Genomic DNA, 17,859 nt, shown 5'->3' on the forward strand with positions numbered 1-17,859 from the left:
CGCTTGGAATTACTGCCAAGCAATCGCTCTGATCGCGTTTTCCATAGGAAAAAGGACTTTGAAAACTTTTTTATGTATAGTTGTGTATTAGAAGAATTAAGAGTTCGACTCCCATTTAGTCAGTTTGAATGTGACATTCTGAAACAGATGAACTGCGCTCCTTCACAGATCCATCCCAATGGGTGGGCGTTCATAAAGTGTTTTCAGATTTTGATGGATTTTCTGGAAATAAAAGCGGAGCTGGAGTTGTTCTTTTCATTATTTCAAGCAAAAGGGGTATGGAAAGGATTGTGGGTAAATTTGAACAGCACACCTGGTTTCGCTATTTTTAAACTATATAAATCTTCCTTCAAAGATTTTAAGGAGATGTTTTTGAAGGTGAAGTCAGTGGATGAGGATTTCCCATTTTATCTAGATGAACACCTTGGGGAGAAGTTCCCCTTGTATTAGTGTTGTCAGCCACAACACATCTTGGGTCCTGAACTGATATCTGGCCGGAACGAGTGTATTATTTCTTTTCTGATGGAAATGGTAGCTAAGGAGGGATTGATGTCTGTGTCAGGATTGCTTCCTTGGGAAGACGATAAGTCTGCTGTGATAGATTACTTGGGTGAGATCATCTAGGTGTACCTTGTTTTGGTTTATTTTTGGTTGAATAACTATTGTTCTGATATTATGTTTGTTTTTGTGACAGCTGGTAGATTTTTTGGAGTATCGGCTTCTACTCTTAGGGCTCGGCTTAAATCCAAGAATTTTGAAGGTTCGTCTTCAAATGCTGAAAGAATGGATGTTGGGGGTGAAGTTGACCAACCTCCACCTAAGAAGAAAGGGATTGTGTTTAAGAAGAGAAAAACAGAAATGACTGTTACTACAGGGGAGCAGGATAAGGAAGGTATTATTCATCTTGACGACCTATCCAATTTCAGTGCAAAACAGGATAAGCTTCACGTCTTTGATAACGATGGAGATGGATCATCTGTTTGGTGTCGTGGCTTTCCATTCAACGTCGTTGCAGACGAGGTTGTCCAAAGTTCTTCAGATATATCTCGGCTGGAAGAAGCCGGGGATGTGGGAGTTGATCAGTTTCTTCAGGTTAGCCTATTCTATTCGTTTTGATCAACTGTCTATATTGTAGATTTTTATAAAGCTAAATTTGTAATTTCAGGTATTGGGTTTTAGGTTGGCTTGTATTGGCCGAAGTCAAGAGAAAAAACACAAGAAAATAGTTACTGAGGCTGAACAGGGTGCTGTTTTGAAGGAGCAACTGTCCTCCAAGGAATTGGCATTGACTGAACTAAAGAAAAATTATGCTAATTTGGAAAAGGAATTGAAGGTTGAGAAAGAAAGTGGTGAAAAGGCTGCTGAGTTGTTGAAAAAGAAAGATATTGAGCTTGAAAACATAAACAAGCGAGTTATCGAGCTAACCGCACAAATGAAGGAATTTGAAGCAAGTAGAGAGGGTGACATTCTTGACGCCCTTGCTGAAGGCTTTGATCGTGCTGTAATTCAGGCGAAGTTTCTTATGCCTGGTGGTGATTTTGCACCTATGGATCCGAGTAAAGTGGTTCGGGATGGTCAGCTTGTGGATGATGAAGAAGTGATCGAAGAAGGCGGTGATAACTTAGCTAACTAGTTGTTTTATGTACTTTTCGGTAGTTTTTGCTTTTGTTTTGGGGACCATGGCCCATGACTGTTTATTTTGTTTAAGTGGTCTGCATAATTAGGTTTCGGACGACCCTAATTATTTTGTCTGATACCCATGACAGGGGTTTGTGAACTGTATGTTTAATCTGTTGGGAGGAGTATTTTGTGATCTGATGACAAATTTCCCCCATGATAATTATCGGCAAATTGAAATTGAGTCTTAATTAAAAGGAACATGGTAAAAATACTATAAATGTAGTTAAGTTTTATTCAAAGCAATACCTTAAAAACTTAGCTCAGGCAGGCTAGCCTCGTTAAAACCTCCTTGAGCAAAACCCTTTTTAGGAAAAATCTCAAGTGAGGAAAAAGAGTACTAGCATTCTGCTTTGCCTTAACTAAGATATTGCTTTAAAGAACTAACATTCCATGTACTTGGTAGTATAGTGCCATCCAATTGTTCTAGTCGGTAAGCTCCTCTTCCGAGGACTTCAAGTATGCGATATGGGCCATCCCATGCTGCTGCTAGCTTTCCATGGGAAGATGGTCGACGAGCTTCCTCAGTTTTTCGCAGCACCAGGTCGCCAATGTTGAAGGATCTTGGTTGCACTCGTTTAGCATGTCGTCGGCCAAGTTGTTGTTGTAAAGCTCTGAGGCGAATGGCTGTTGTATTTCTAACTTCTTCTATTAAGTCGAGCTTTGCTTGTCGGGCTTGATCATGATTCTCTGCTTGTGTTCTTAAGGATTGTTGTGAGATTTCCAAAGGAATCATTGCGTCAGACCCATATACCAATCGGAATGGGGTTTCTTTAGTGGATGTGTGTACTGTAGTGTTGTAAATCCACAGTACTTCTGGAACCAGCTCAGCCCACAGTCCCTTGGCTTCGTCGAGCTTTTTCCTCAAAGCGTGCAAGACGACCTTGTTGGCGGCTTCAGCCAAACCATTAGATTGTGGGTGTTCCACGGAGGAGAAGTGTTGTTTTATCTTTAGGTTCTGCAAAAAATCCTTAAAATTATGGTCGGTAAACTGTCGACCATTATCAGTGACAATATGACTTGGGATTCTAAATCGACATATGATATATTTCCAAACAAAGGATATCATCTGCGAGGATGTGATTCTTTCCAAGGGTTGTGCTTCAATCCACTTGCTGAAATAATCGATAGCAACTACCAAATACTTCATCTGTCTAGGTGCAGTGGGAAATGGACCGAGGATATCGATCCCCCACTGGTTAAATGGCCAACTCACTACAGATTGATAAAGTTGCTCGGCTGGGATGTTGCTGATCGGTGCATGCTTTTGACATTGGTCACAGGTTCGGACCTTCTTTCTGCTATCCTCCCACAAAGTCGGCCAATAAAAACCAGCTCGAAGAATTTTTTGCGCCAGGCTTCTTGCCCCCGAGTGTATCCCACAAATTCCTTTGTGAGCCTCGGCTAACACAAGGTCGGCATCATTCCTGTCTAAACATTTCAAAAGTGGTCGGGAGTAACTCTGCCTATACAGAACATTATTAATTAATGTGAAGAAAGAGGCTTGTCGTCGGAATCTTTTCTTATCTGTGATTTCATCCGGGATAGAGCCCTCTTTTAGGTATTGTATATAAGGTAGCTGCCAACTTTCTTCAGTTAGGGTGTTTAAGATGCTAATAGTATGTATGCTTGGTTTATCTAAAGTTGATTGCAGTAGTGTTGCGGTGTGTGCTTGTGTAGTGGCTAACTTTGATAGAATGTCAGCCCTATTATTTTGGTCCCTGGGAATGTGGTGAATTTCTATGTTTGAAAAATTGTTTACCAACTTTTGGACAATGTCTAGATATTTTAACAAAATCTGGTCTTTGGTTTGAAAGACTTGATTTACTTGTTGGACTACTAATAAGGAATCACAATAAACCTTTAAACTGGTAATGTGTAAATCAATGGCTAACCTGAGCCCAGCGACGAGGGCTTCGTATTCGGCCTGGTTATTACTGGTCTTAAAGGAGAACCGGAGAAAATGCTCGAGGATTATACCTTCAGAACTTTCTAGTAATATTCCTGCCCCTGACCCATGGGGGTTCGAAGCTCCATCAACAAACAGGCTCCAATCTGAGTTCTTTTCTTCCATACACGGCTGAGTAAGTTCTGCCACAAAATCAGCTAAGTACTGGGACTTGATAGATCCTCTCGGCTGGTATTGGATATCAAATTCGGAAAGCTCAATGGCCCATTTGATAAGTCGTCCTGCTAATTCTAGTTTTGAGAGGATCTGCCGAAGAGGTTGTTCGGTCCTGACGATTATGGTGTGTCCCTGGAAATATGGTCGGAGTCGTCTTGAGGAGAAGACCAAGGCCAGCGCGATCTTTTCCAACCTTGGGTAGCGAAGCTCCGCGCCTTGCAGTGATTTACTTACAAAATAAATCGGCTGTTGGACTTTCTCCATTTCTGTTACAAGGACAGAACTAATTGCCACATCAGTGATAGACAAGTATATATACAAAGGCTCATTGGGCTTTGGCTTTTGTAAAACAGGTGGTTTTGAAAGGAATTGTTTTAAATGTTGAAATGCGGTTTCACAGCTTTCAGTCCATTCAAAATGTTTTGTGTTCTTTTTTAAACATTGGAAAAAGGTAAAAGACTTTAATGCCAAACAGGGTAAAAATCTGGATAAAGCCGCGAGTCGCCCTGTTAGCCGTTGGACCTTCTTTAGTGTTTTTGGACTTTTCATATCAAGAATCGCCTGACATTTCTCGGGATTTGCTTCAATTCCTCGGCTGCTGAGGATGAATCCCAGGAATTTTCCTCTGCGGACACCGAAAGCACACTTTTCGGGATTCAATCTAATATTGTAACGTCGGATCTGCCCAAAAATCTCAGCCAAGTCGCGGATATGAGAGTTGCCGACCATGGTTTTGGCGACCATGTCGTCCACATAAACTTCGATATTCCGACCTATCTGGTTCTCGAAGACCTTATTCATTAGTCACTAATATGTTGCTCCTGCATTCTTTAAACCAAAAGGCATGAGAATTTGATTATAACCAGAATAAGCGTCCATAAAGCTCAATGAACCATAACCACAAGAATTGTTAACTAAATTGTCAATGCAAGGTAAAGGATAAGCATCTTTAGGGCATGCCTTATTTAAGTCAGTGAAATCGACGCACATGCGCCACTTACCGCTACTCTTTTTTACCATAACGACATTGGCGAGCCACGTTGTGAATCTGATTTCGCGGATGAAGTTAGCAGTAATGAGCTTTTTAACCTCCGCGAGGGATGCAAGGCGTTTCTCTGTGCCGAGGTTTCTCTTCTTTTGCGAGATTGGGCGAGCTTCTGAATTAATTGCCAACCTGTGTGTTATAACGGATGGATCTATTCCGGGCATGTCTGCGGGGGTCCAAGCAAATAGGTCGGCGTTCTCACGCAGAAATGTTACAAGTGATTCTCTTTCCTCTGTACTGGCCGAAGTTCCTACAAAGGTGAATTTCATGGGATCTTCGGTTAAGGGGACCTTTGTCAGGTCCTCATATGGCATAGGGCGGTCTTCAAAATCGGCTCTTGGATCTATTTCTGTCAATTTCGGCAGGTCTGGTTGTATGGAGTTGACCTGCGCCATGTTGTTCTTTCTGATGGGCTTCAGGCTTGTGTTATAGCATTGCCTAGCTTCATGTAGGTCGCCGTGGATGGTTGCCACTAAATTATCCTGCACAGGGAACTTAACACAAAGGTGAACCGTAGACACAATTGCTGCAAATCTATTTAAAAATGGTCTGCCTAATATAAGACTATAAGGGCTGAAGCAGTCGACAACAAGATATTGAATGTCTTGTGTCTTAAATAATGGTTTCTCACCGAGTGTGGTTTCTAACCACACGGAACCCAAAACGGGAACTCGCTCCCCAGAAAATCTGACCAAATCTCCACTGTATGGTTGCAGAATTTTGTTACTTAGCTTCATTTTTTCAAACGTGGTGAAGAATAACACATCGGCACTACTCCCGGGATCAAGAAGTACTTTGCGGACTATTAAATCTCCCAACTAAACAGAAATTACTACTGGATCGTCATAATTAGCCTCGGTATGAGTAAAGTCGGTTGACCCGAAAGTCATTTCTGGGAAATTTTTGATCGGTTGAGGAACCTTAGGAGCATCCGTAACGGCCAACATGGCCCTATAAGTTCTTTTCCGAGCCGAGCTTGTATGTCTGCCTCCCGCATATCCTCCTGAAATACAATTGATAATTCTTCTGGGTTGGGCTGGTGCCTTATCTTTTTCTTTTGATGAGGGGCTTGCTGCTGAAGGGTCGGAAGCCGAGGTTACATTCTTCTACATACGTCCTGCGATAAACTTGTCGAGGTGACCTTGTCTTGCGAGGCGCTCGAGGAGATCTTTAGCGATCACACATTCATCGGTTGTGTGCCCATGTTTCTGATGAAAAGTGCAATATTTGGATTTATCAACAGTCTTGGACTCCGGGTAAGCGCCGGCCTTACGTGGAGGCTTGATTAATTTGGAGTTGAGTATTTCTTTGATAATGTCATCCCTCTTTGTGTTGAACTGGGTGTATGACTCATAACGTGGAACGGGCTTAAAAGCTTTCTTACTATCCCGGGGTTTATCATCCTCCTTGAGAGCGGTTGATTTCTCTGCTTTGCGGGCCTGCCGAAGCTCTTCAACGTCTATTTGTCCCTTGGCTTTTTTACAAAATTCTGCCAAGGTTTTTGGTTTACTCACAGCGATTGTTTCTTGGAATTTGCCCGGACGAAGGCTGCTTTTGATGGCATGGAGATGGACCTCGGGATGAAGGTCGGGGATTCTCATGGCGACCTTTGTAAAACGGGTAATGTAATCCTTCAGGCTTTCTTGTGGGCCTTGTTTGATGGTCGTCAAGTAGTCAGAATCATGTAAGTATATTGCAGATGCTGCAAAGTGATCCTCAAACTGCTTAGCCAACTCGTGGAAACGCGATATTGAATCTACAGGCAAAGAGCAAAACCAGTCAAGTGCAGGTCCATCCAAAAAGGAAGGAAAACAACGACATAAAATAGGGTCGGATGCACCGTTAACGATCATAATAGATCGGAATATTTTAATATGTTGCTTCGGGTCTCCTAACCCATCATATGGGGTCAAAGTTGTTGGCAGGGTGAACTGTCTGGGGAGTTGAAAATTCATTATCTCAGCCATAAATGGGCCAGCAGAATTGTCACGCTCTTCTTCCTCGGCGTCTGGTTGGGTTTCTTCGGTTCGATGGGCCTCTTCTCCTTCCTGCTGGGGTGTTTCGGAAACATGGGTTGGTATTGATTGACGCTCATGATTCTCTTCTCGGTTATGATGATCATTGTTGTGCTCTAGCCGAGCATTAACTAGTTGTGCGATTTGATTCTGCATTCTTTGATTATCCTCCGCCATTCGTTGATTTGCTTGTTGAAGCTCGGTCACCATCCGTAGGAGCTCGGATGAGGTTGGGGGAGGAACATCAGCCATTAATGTATTTTAAAGATGTTTTGGGACCTCTAAGAGTGGTGTTTCAAAGTTTTCGGCCCCACGGTGGGCACCAAATGTTCTTTCCTGGCTTTTCCGAGGTATAACTCGTCCTTTGATAAGATCGGTAGACTCCTTGAATGGACCAAGATATACGTCGCCAGTGGATGAACGGAGAGGGTGGGTACCTGCAAAGGCACTCCGACGCTCAAGTTAGTGTCAAGTGGATTATAGATCTTAATTTGGAAAAAATGACGTACCTTTCTTAGCTTCCTCGTCCGCTTTATATTTAGCGGAAAAAGGTCGGCCGTTTTCCCTAGGTTGTAACGCCTAGGAAGAGGATTAATTGTAAATCCGACGTTATTGATTTAAAGTTGTTTATGGTTATTACGAAATCGTCGGTTATGATCGGGTTTCAGGCGTTACCGAGCTATAACTTGAAACCGATGTTTACTGGTCATATCATCAGGTAATAATTCTTCTATTTTCATTTTCTCTATAATTGGGAAACTGATGTTATTATTTTCTATCTTAATAAGAATCGAGCTTGGCTTATATAATTTCTTTGGGGGGAAGCTGGTCAAGTGTTTGGGATTCCATCCATATAGTAGCTGTTATAGCAAAGTAAATTTTTGTTTCGCAATATATATTTTTCCATGTTGATGGTCCTTGTGCCTTTGTCACTTTGGCATTATTCCATCCATATTTTTGTTTTGCACCTGTATCTCGAGACTAGTATATATAGCATCATGCAGTTCTGGTTATTTATGTTTGAGCTAGTTATGGAACAGAATTCTTGTATGTCTCGAAAATATGCTTATTTTGGGCATATATAATTATTTTCTATTTACATTTTATAGGGTTATTGATATTCAAAAAAGTGGACTATGGATTTCTTTTGTTTGAACTATGTGATTGTTGTTTAGATTATGAGTATTTTACTAAAACTTCCACTTTGAAAATGGTTCAAAAATTTGCTCACCAATTTTTATTGGTAAGATTGTGATAAGTTTTCTTTCTAAAATTAGGTTATTTGACTTGGAGATGGCAATATGTGCTCACCATCTTTGGTTTGCGTTTGAGGTGGTAAAATCTAATCAACATTGGTTGTTTTTTCTTATACCGCAGTTGGAGGTAGTAAAAGCCAAAATCAAGTCTGCTAAATCAAAAGATAAGTCTGAATCTCTTAAATTTACTCAAAAGAATCTGATTAACAAGGTTTGCATGGAAGAAGCACTGAACATATCTTGACTTGTACAAGTTGTTTGGAAGTTTTTCTTATTATCTAGAACTATAATAGGTCTATAGTTTTTACTGCAACATTTTCTCATGCCTTGGCCAATATTGGAGTAGTTTAAATCATTTTGACTGGTATATGATCAAAACTGAATCATGATATATTCGATTCCAGATATATACTAATTGCAGATGCCAAGATTCCTGCTGCTCTTGAATATCTCGGAACTGTCATTGAGGTATTGCTCCCCTCCACTGCTTCAAAGCAATAAAATGTCAATAAAGAATTTAGTGACTGCATCTGTATGTACTACAAGAAAGTCAAGTTAGGTTCTCAACTTCTCTAGTTTCTCACCTATCTCCTTGGATTGGTGTGCTTGCATGATGCATGGTTAAATTGGTCTTTTCTAATTGCTTTTGTTGCAATCGGTACCCCTTAGTGTAGGACCCTAAGTTGAACGAATTAAATTGGCTGACCAGTGTAGTGAAAATGTCAGCATATGACATGTTAATACGTATGCCACAACTATTATTGGTGTCAACGTTGGCTGGTCTGAGTGGTTTAGATTATGTGTGAATTCTTATATTTCATCCATGTTCCAGCTCCCCAAATCATTGTGTATGCATAATTTGAAAGTTTGATTGCTTCAATTTTTTTTTTCCTCTTGCTTCCATCTTTCTATTTCATTTGGGCTATCGGTGATTGTCACGTGCAATATGTTGTGATCACTTCCGGCAGGTTGCAAGTTTTTTATATTTGCGCACCATCAGTCAATGATAGATGCGAAGACCAGTTCAATTTTACTCTTTTTTTTTATATTGAAAATCATAGCACTTACCAAAACTGTTGAAAATTTCCAGAAGAAAAAAGTGGGTTGCATCCGGATTGATGGAGGTACACCAGCTGCCTCAAGGCAACAATTGGTTACAGATTTCCAGGAAAAGGATTATATCAAGGCAGCTGTGCTATGGTGGTATTTTTGGTTGTGCATTTCTTCCATGTGTTTCCGGTATAAGCATTTTTTCTGTTGTCTTGGTTAGTATTTGTGCTTGAGATAATGATTTCATGTGACACGTTATCATGCAGCTATCCAGTAAAGCGGGAGGAGTTGGATTAACTTTAACTGCTGCAAGCACAATTATCTTTGCAGAACAATCCTGGACTCCAGGTGACCTAATTCAGGCCAAAGATCGTGCTCATAGAATTGGCCAGGTATTCTCACACTCATTAAGTAGAAAGGAGAGAGTTGTTACTAGTTGCATGACATCATTAAGAAAACAGATAATTTCAAATGAAAATGAACTCTCATATCTAAATTTTTGAGTAGCAAAGACAACATGTGCTCTTCTGTTATTTTGACTAGTTAGTTCTTGTTTACATGTCTCATCAGTAAATATATACTAGTTGATAAATGATACGGTTGATGACATCATTTGGTAGGTTCTGTTATTTCTATAGTCTTTCGCTGCTTGGTATAGCATTGACTTAACATTTATTATGCATTGATGATCTAAATTTTTACGCCTTAGGGATGTGGTGCAATTCAAACCGGATAATTTGGGGCAGGTACATTTCTACATCTTCTTGAACTATCATATGTAATGCAAAATGTACATAATGCTTAGTTTCAAGGTTTTTATTCTGGTTTATATTTATATTTTGTCAAGATCTATACTCGAGCAGTATTTGAAAGTTACTTTTTGATGTTTTTGAGGAACCATTCTGAATTTTAGTTATTGAAAAATCAGATGTTAGATGCCCATGAGAACACCTTAGCTGTGTCAAATAATCAGCCATTAAGTAACCCTGCAAAGCATACTACTATCGGGCATAGCCCTTCAAAGCAGAGAACTCTTGACCAGTTTGTCAGAAGATGTGATAACGTGGTTAGGTCGGAAGTCAGAACATCAGCCTGACCGGAAACGGCCCTCTCGGTCATGACTTGCGAAATATGCAAAATGGATTTCCATTTTCAGATACATGGCCAATGGCAAGTGAATAGGAACTTAAATGTTGATGTCTACATGCAGAAGTTTCCCTGTAGTATTAACCAGATGTGCTTACATGGGGAATTCACCTGTGATGACACAAATGCCGTTTTGAAGCTGAAATCCATTGTACAACAAATAATAGATTGAGTAGAACTGGCTACACTAAACTATGTTACTTGTACTGGAGATAATGGTTTGAATATGTGAAATATGTATTGGAAGAAAATGTTGATAAAGTCACCCATTAGATTTTAGGTTTCCACTTCTTGTTCTTAACTTTTTGCTCCCCTATGTTTTGTTTTAGTTTGGGGCTCTGTACAGAGTATGACATTATCATATATGAATGAGACTTGTAAATTTCTTTACTCCATATGCATGTATCATTATATTTTGCAGCACTTCAGTTAAAACTGATCACCACATTGGCTTATTTTGTTTAGGAACATGACCTATTCTGATAATGTTACTTTTCTCCCTAAATTCATACAGAATGACATTATAAAAATAACATCATTATTTTTCTTTAATCATTTAGAAACTTGATTTGAATTTTTGTAACCTAGTTTGCCTTCATCATCATTCTTATTATTTTTCAAATGACTCAAATAAAAAATTTAAACTAAATTTTTCAAACAAGAACAATTCTAACTTTATGTGAAACTTCAACATGTTTCTTTTGACATAATATGTGCGGGCTATTAGTTGAATTAATTATTTAAAATGCATCATGTATTTTGAAATGAAAAGCAGTGAGTTGATCATTCAGCAATAATGCAAATATCTCAAAAAGTTTTGTATGAGCTAAAGAGAATATAGACACAACTCAAGCAATATCATATTCATATAGAGATTAATATTTAATTCATTGTTCATTCATAATCCTATTGAAAACGACTAAGGATGATAATAAGCCACAAGAAATGTTACTAAAACGGAGTTGTCCTGTGCTGAAATCTTCCTCCCTTAGTAGGTGGCCAAACAAACGCATGGCGGATATAATTAGTAAGCCCACAGTTCTCCATGGTGAAGACACTCTTCCTATGGACAGTCACTTGTAAGAAATCTCGCTCCATGGGAGGAGCCCCACTGTCAAGTTGCAATGCTGCAACGTCCTTCAACATGGACAGTGTGAAAACTGAGATGCAGTGCGTCGATGAATCCGGTTCGAAATGCAAGAGCTCTGCAGAGCATATTGCACACAGCTTCCCGTTGCCAAGGTCAACAAAATTGAATCTGCCCGGTTCTTCCATTGGAGGTTGAATACCCTCAAAACCCACATCAAGGTATTGGTATAATGCGACTAGGCCATTCTGGTGGTTAACGAGAATGGTAAGGACCTTGTCCAAATGTGTATGAGGAGATTCCATCACATACTCATGTGTAAGGCAAACGGTGTAGTTGCTGCTGCCAAGACCGGGAAGGGACACAGAAATGTGTGGGAAATAAGTAATACGACATTGGCCCCTGCCGCTGATGATCCTACCCTTTCTGAAGTTCGAAAGATTGTTATCAGCGGCAGACATATCCATCCAAGTCTCTTTTATGGGGTCGAAGCGGGCCAAACAGGAGTCTCTCTCCGTGGATGATAAAAAAAAGAGGTTGTTGTCGAGGACGAACATGGTATTGTCGACACGTGGCTCGCTAATGATGGCCCCAGGAGCCATTAAGGGTTTCCAAACTCTAGAACCAGAACAAAGAACGTAAAATCCAGATGAATATTTGAACCGTCGCCTCAGATTTATACAGAAGTAAACATCGCCTGAGCCTGGCGTGTTTGCGATGTATGATTTGTGAAAAGGAAAGGGTGCACCATCCAGTGATACCGTAGGGGCAATTCTGGACTCCTCAAATTTGATTTCGTAGATTGTCCAGGAGACCAGATTCACAATGGAATCGGATTTGCTTCTGCGAATTTCAGGCGGCAGGCTGGTCCGCTCCGACGGCGCCATATAGATCTTGGAGTCGAACTCGAAGGGACACATATCATGACCTGGAAGATCCAAATACATCTCGAACGGTGGTGGAGGCAAACAAGTCCAATCTTTGACATCAACTTCTTCCTTTAAATTGCTCAGTTTGATCACGATCAACTTTCTATATGTCATAAGGCAAAGGCACGCTTCATTCGCCATTTCAACCTTCTCAGATTTTCGTCTTTTTGACTCAGCAGCATCCAATTCCGCCATCACTCTCTCCGATCGATCCAGATCGGTGGTGCTGCGGCAGCAAAAAGCTAGGGTTAGGGTAGAGCACTAGAAAGTTAAAAGACGAAAGATGGGGATCTTGACGAGCGACCAGGGTTTCGAATACCGACTTATTCTCCTTATACATATATATACTAGCTTAATTTTTATATTTTTATTTTTAAAATTATAAATTTGATGGAATAATTTAAAAATTAAAAATAAAAAATATTTAAAAACATATAAAAATTTTAATATTTATTTAACTTTAGAACGTATAAAAATTATAAATTTGAGTTAAATAATATATTAAAAAAATTATGTGTAACAAAATAAAAATAAATATTTATAAACATTAATTACAAATTAATTATTTATAAACATTATTAAATTTATTTATTTATTTCTTAATAGTATTTAATTTAAAATAAAATATTCGTTATTTTCATGTATAATTTTAATAGATAAAAAATATTTAATTTTTTTAATTTTATATTTAATTTTTTAAATTATCTTTTATTTAATTATTTTTTTAAATTATTAATTTATATTGTCTTTTTCTGCTTTTCGGTTTTCTTCTTCCATTTTTTTCACCTGATTATAATTAATTATTATCATTATAGCAACTTTTAATATTTTCTATTACTTTGATTTATGACCTTTTATTCGGACAACTTTTAGGCGAAAGCTAGTGCACTCTAGGTAAAGTAGGGAGTGCAGCACTCTTTAAAAGTTAACCTACTATCAAAAGTAATTAGGTAAATTAAATTTATTTATTATTGTTATTATTTTTTTTATTATGGGGTGAACAAACAAACCGACACTAACAAAAAAAACTAATTCGCTCGTTTAACAGAGGACTATCTTTACACAAAAAAATACCCAGAACTCTTTAATAGAGGACTATCTTTTAAATTATTAATTTGTATTGTCTTTTTTTACTTTTTTGTTTTCTTCTTTTATTTTTTTATTTGATTATAATTAATTATTATTATTATAGTAACTTTTAATATTTTCTATTACTTTGATTTATGATTTTTTATTCGGTCAACTTTTATGAATTATTAAAATTTTACTTAAAATATTCCTTTTTTATGTGTCTTTTAAGACTTTAAATTTGTATTTTTTAGTATGTTGTTGAACGATATATTGTATGTAATTTTTACATCAATTTTTAATGAAATTAAATTATAAATCAAGTTATTTTATGTGTATTTTTTAAAATTCTAAAAATCGGACTTGATTGACCGATTAATTGGATTAATCGAAAACTTAAAATACTAAAATTATATGAACTTGAAAAACATTCTTGTACTAGTATTTCTCTCCAATTGTTCCCCAAAAAATATAACTAGAATTGCTGAAGTAAAAATTAACTTAAGATTCTATTAAATAAACAACAATACTATTATATGTCAAGATAACATTGTTCTTAATTTATTAATTTTTTTTTTGTTCAAATTTACTTTATATGTTGGGATTAGTCTAAGTAAAAAATTTAGGTGGTATGGACATTGGACAAGTAACAATTGGTTTGCAGATCTTAAAATTTATCAAAAATATTTATGTTGGGAGGCTCAACATTTACACATACACTACATAAATACTTAATATAATCCTTAAGATCTAGATTTCCCCATTTTAATCCTTCAGATAGAGCTCTGAGCACTTAAAGTGGTCCTTAGACATATTTCTAGTGATGAGTCATCACCGGAGCGCTAACGTGGCCTCTGTTTACCACATTGGAGGGGTCCAACGGCTATCTGAGCTGGTCAATTTCCAATTTGTACCCACGTTGATCCTTTCCTTTATATCTAACCCTAAATCCTCAAATTTTCGTAAACTTCATCTCATCTTCTTTTCCATCGCTCTCTATCTAACTTTAGAAGCTCTTTAGCAGCATATGTGGTTAAATCCACATTCCGGTGGGATCTGCAAGCATAAAGCATAGTCCCTTAAGATATCACAAATTTTCCATTTAACCCTTCTATTTATCCTATATTCCATGCCAACTAATCCAAGAACTAAACAGAAACAACAATACTTTTTGAGGGACTAATCCGAATCTGTATTGCAAAAATAAATGTTCCATAAACAACATATTTGTAATAGATTTGAGCTCATTTTCCAAATAATGCCATTATTCTTTTTTGGCGTGCAAGATCCAAATCTGTTTGCAATGGAATCAGAAAATATTTATGACATGAAAGGGTAAAGAACATCCAATTCAGCAGGGCCTCAAACACACATGACACGTCTAATGTTGGCTTGTAACCACACTCAATCGGTCTACCACTTCAAAATACATTCATTTGCAAGCCAACTTTTAAAATTAATTGCAGCTAATCAGAACGGGGTAGAAATTTCAGCACAAGAGAACCTCTTCAATTTCTGATCTTTCTTTCAAGGGAAAATGAAATGATTTTTCAAGATTAAGTGTGTGTTTGGATTTCAGTTTGCAAACGAGAGTTTGCATAAAAGTGATTTTACAAACTTGCTTTTGATGAAAAGTAAGTTTGTGTTAACGTAATTTATGTTTGGCAATTTTTATATCAAAATTGATTATAGTAAAATAAATGTTGTTTGGGTTATACTATTTAAAATCATTTTTAGATGAAAAATTACTAAAAGAGACATCAATTAAAATAATTTTTTATATTATTCTATTATTTTTATTTTTATTTTAAATATTTGAATATATCTTATTAATTCATTTTATAATAAAGTTAATATTTACTTATTAATTCATTGTTATTCATTATTCTATTAAAAAAATATAAATTTTGGATATATATATATATATATATATATATATATATATATATATATATATATATAAAAGAGTATTTAATCAAATATGTTACCTTTTTATACCATACTCTCAATAATTTTATTCTTATAAGACTTTTTTGATATCCAACATTTATAATTTTATTAATACTTATGAATATTTTTTATTTAGTTTGTCTTTTTTGATGGGATCAATAATCTATATTATAAAAAAAGTTACAATAAAATATAATATATGAAAATTATAATTATAAATTTTACATAATCGAATAAAAAATAAAAAATTTCAGCCAAAACAAAAATAAAGTATAATAAAATATAAAACGAGAATTCATATAAATTTTTATTATTTATGACTCTTTTATTACTTATAATTACTATATAATAAAAACAAATAAAGTACAATAAAAATAAAAGACAAAAACAAAAAAAAATTATACAAACATAGTATATAATAATTACAACCAACGATATATATCATATGAACAAAAAAATTATAATAAAAAGTAAATAAAATTTATATGAATATAATCAAATAAAAAAATAAAAAATTTTATACATAACATAAATATAATACAATAAAGGATAGAAAAAATAATTTATATAAACAAAACATAATAAAAATTAATAAAAATAAAATTTATATCAACAATAGTTGTCATATAAATAAAAAAATAAAAATATAATAATAGAAAATTAAAAAAATAACATCAGAACACTAAAAAAATAATATAAAAAATATTTATCATATAAATAAAAAATACAATAAAAAACATAAAAATTAAAATATGAAAGAAAGAACTAAAAAATATTAAAAAGAAAATTAAAATCTTTACCTTGGCAGTGATGGAAACAAATCTGAAAAAGAGTTTGATAAAAAAAAAATTTTCTGTAACGAAGAACATAGAGAGAACTACTACTGTGTGAAATTATGTGGTTATAGACATCCTTTTTATAGAAGAAAGGAAGGGTACAATTGGTAGATATGAAATAGATTTGTTACTTAACTCTTCCAACGGTCATTAATTTTCCTAACGTGAACGCAGAAGCTTGAATTTTTAGCTTCTCATGAACGTACGTTCATAGGTAAAAGCAATTCTGGGTCAGGGGTTCCAAAAAATTGCCAAACATAACAATGTAGCGTTCAAGACGTTCAAACGAGATTTTTTGTTCCTCAACGTGAACCCCAAACACACCCTAAGTCGCCGGTAACTGAATCAGGCAATCGTGATTTGAAAACAATACTTTTCAATGAAAACAAACCTCTTCTTGAAGAAATAACTATAGCTCCAATGACTTCAGCTTAAAAAAGCCCTCACATAAATTTCAGCTTACCAACCTAAGAAAAACAAGTTAATTAGAAAAACTGTGTTAGGTCTAAACAGGGTGAACATTACATTAATAAAAGAATAGATTTTTAACCGTAGTTGTTGCTGGCAGCTTCTTTTTCAACGGTTGCTTCTCACCCATGGATGCTCCAACTCAAAGCAAGATCATATTCCTGAAAGACATTAATATTTAATTCATTGTTCATTCATAATCCTATTGAAAACGACTAAGGAGGATAATAAGCAGGGACGAATGCACCATATAACTTGTGGGGGCAAGTGCCCCTACTAACATTTTGAAAAAGTATGTTAAAATATATGTATAAATATATATATGCCCCCGTTAAAAAATTATACTTGCCCCCACATTAAAAAAAATTACCTATTAAATTTTGTTTTAAAATATTTTAAGAATTTTGTTAACATATGTCATAAGAGTCAATTTTAAAAATACCATAAAAAATGTTTGACAAAATATTATTGATTTCTTTTATTTTCAATATATTAATTATATTAAAAATTTAAAAATATTTTATTATTATTATTATACTCTAAACATGTTCTCTTAAGATATAAGTTAGTTAACTCTTTTTATATATATAATTTTTAGAATTGAATTTTGATATATTATTAGTATAAAATAAATTTACACGTATATCCAATTACGTAATGTCATATCATAAAAAAATATTTTTTATATTAATCGTGTAAATGATTATCTAAAAGAACATACGTAATTAAACAACCATATAAAATATTTTTATGTCGTCAGTACATCAAAATTAAACTCTAATTTTTATCTAAAAGTATAAAATAAAAATATTCATTAAATTAATTTAATAAAAATAAAACATTACTAGCAATAGCATTATAAATTAAGAATTTATTTAATTAAAATTTATATCCTTGAATTTTTTAACTCAAAATTTATTATTATTATTATTATTATTATTATTATTATTATGTAGTTAATTTATAAAAAATTGAATTAATAACTACGTTATTAGTTATTAATATATAATATTGATAATTAATAAATAAAAAATTATTTAATATTTTTATGTTACTTATTTTTATATGTTTTGATATGTTTATCCGATTTTTTTGTTATTTATATATATATATATATATATATATATATTTTGATTTGCCCTCACGACCTAAAATTTCTGGATCCGTGACCGATAATAAACCACAAGAAATAACAAGAAATGTTACT

The 17,859-nt window shown here is 35.2% G+C and overlaps 2 long non-coding RNA genes across 4 annotated transcripts; one reads left to right on the forward strand and one right to left on the reverse strand.

The window, feature by feature from the left end:
- The first annotated feature begins 8,878 nt into the window (after positions 1-8,878).
- LOC112702792 (uncharacterized) lies at positions 8,879-10,709 on the forward strand. 3 transcript variants are annotated; one of them, XR_011867191.1, is made up of 5 exons: positions 8,879-9,086; positions 9,209-9,318; positions 9,435-9,560; positions 9,878-9,914; positions 10,097-10,709. It is a non-coding gene; the product is annotated as an uncharacterized lncRNA (long non-coding RNA). The 3 variants fall into 3 exon arrangements; XR_011867185.1 differs by having other exon boundaries at positions 8,942-9,086; positions 9,209-9,330; XR_011867179.1 differs by having other exon boundaries at positions 8,954-9,086; positions 9,209-9,357.
- A 3,454-nt stretch (positions 10,710-14,163) lies between these two features.
- Positions 14,164-16,794, reverse strand: LOC112778377 (uncharacterized). Its single transcript, XR_003190572.3, has 3 exons — positions 16,735-16,794; positions 16,576-16,651; positions 14,164-14,454 (listed from the first exon to the last, which is right to left on the reverse strand). It is a non-coding gene; the product is annotated as an uncharacterized lncRNA (long non-coding RNA).
- Between the last annotated feature and the right edge of the window lie 1,065 nt (positions 16,795-17,859).

The sequence above is a fragment of the Arachis hypogaea genome, chromosome 1 (assembly GCF_003086295.3).
Source record: "Arachis hypogaea cultivar Tifrunner chromosome 1, arahy.Tifrunner.gnm2.J5K5, whole genome shotgun sequence".
In the NCBI taxonomy this organism is placed as follows: Eukaryota; Viridiplantae; Streptophyta; class Magnoliopsida; order Fabales; family Fabaceae; genus Arachis; species Arachis hypogaea.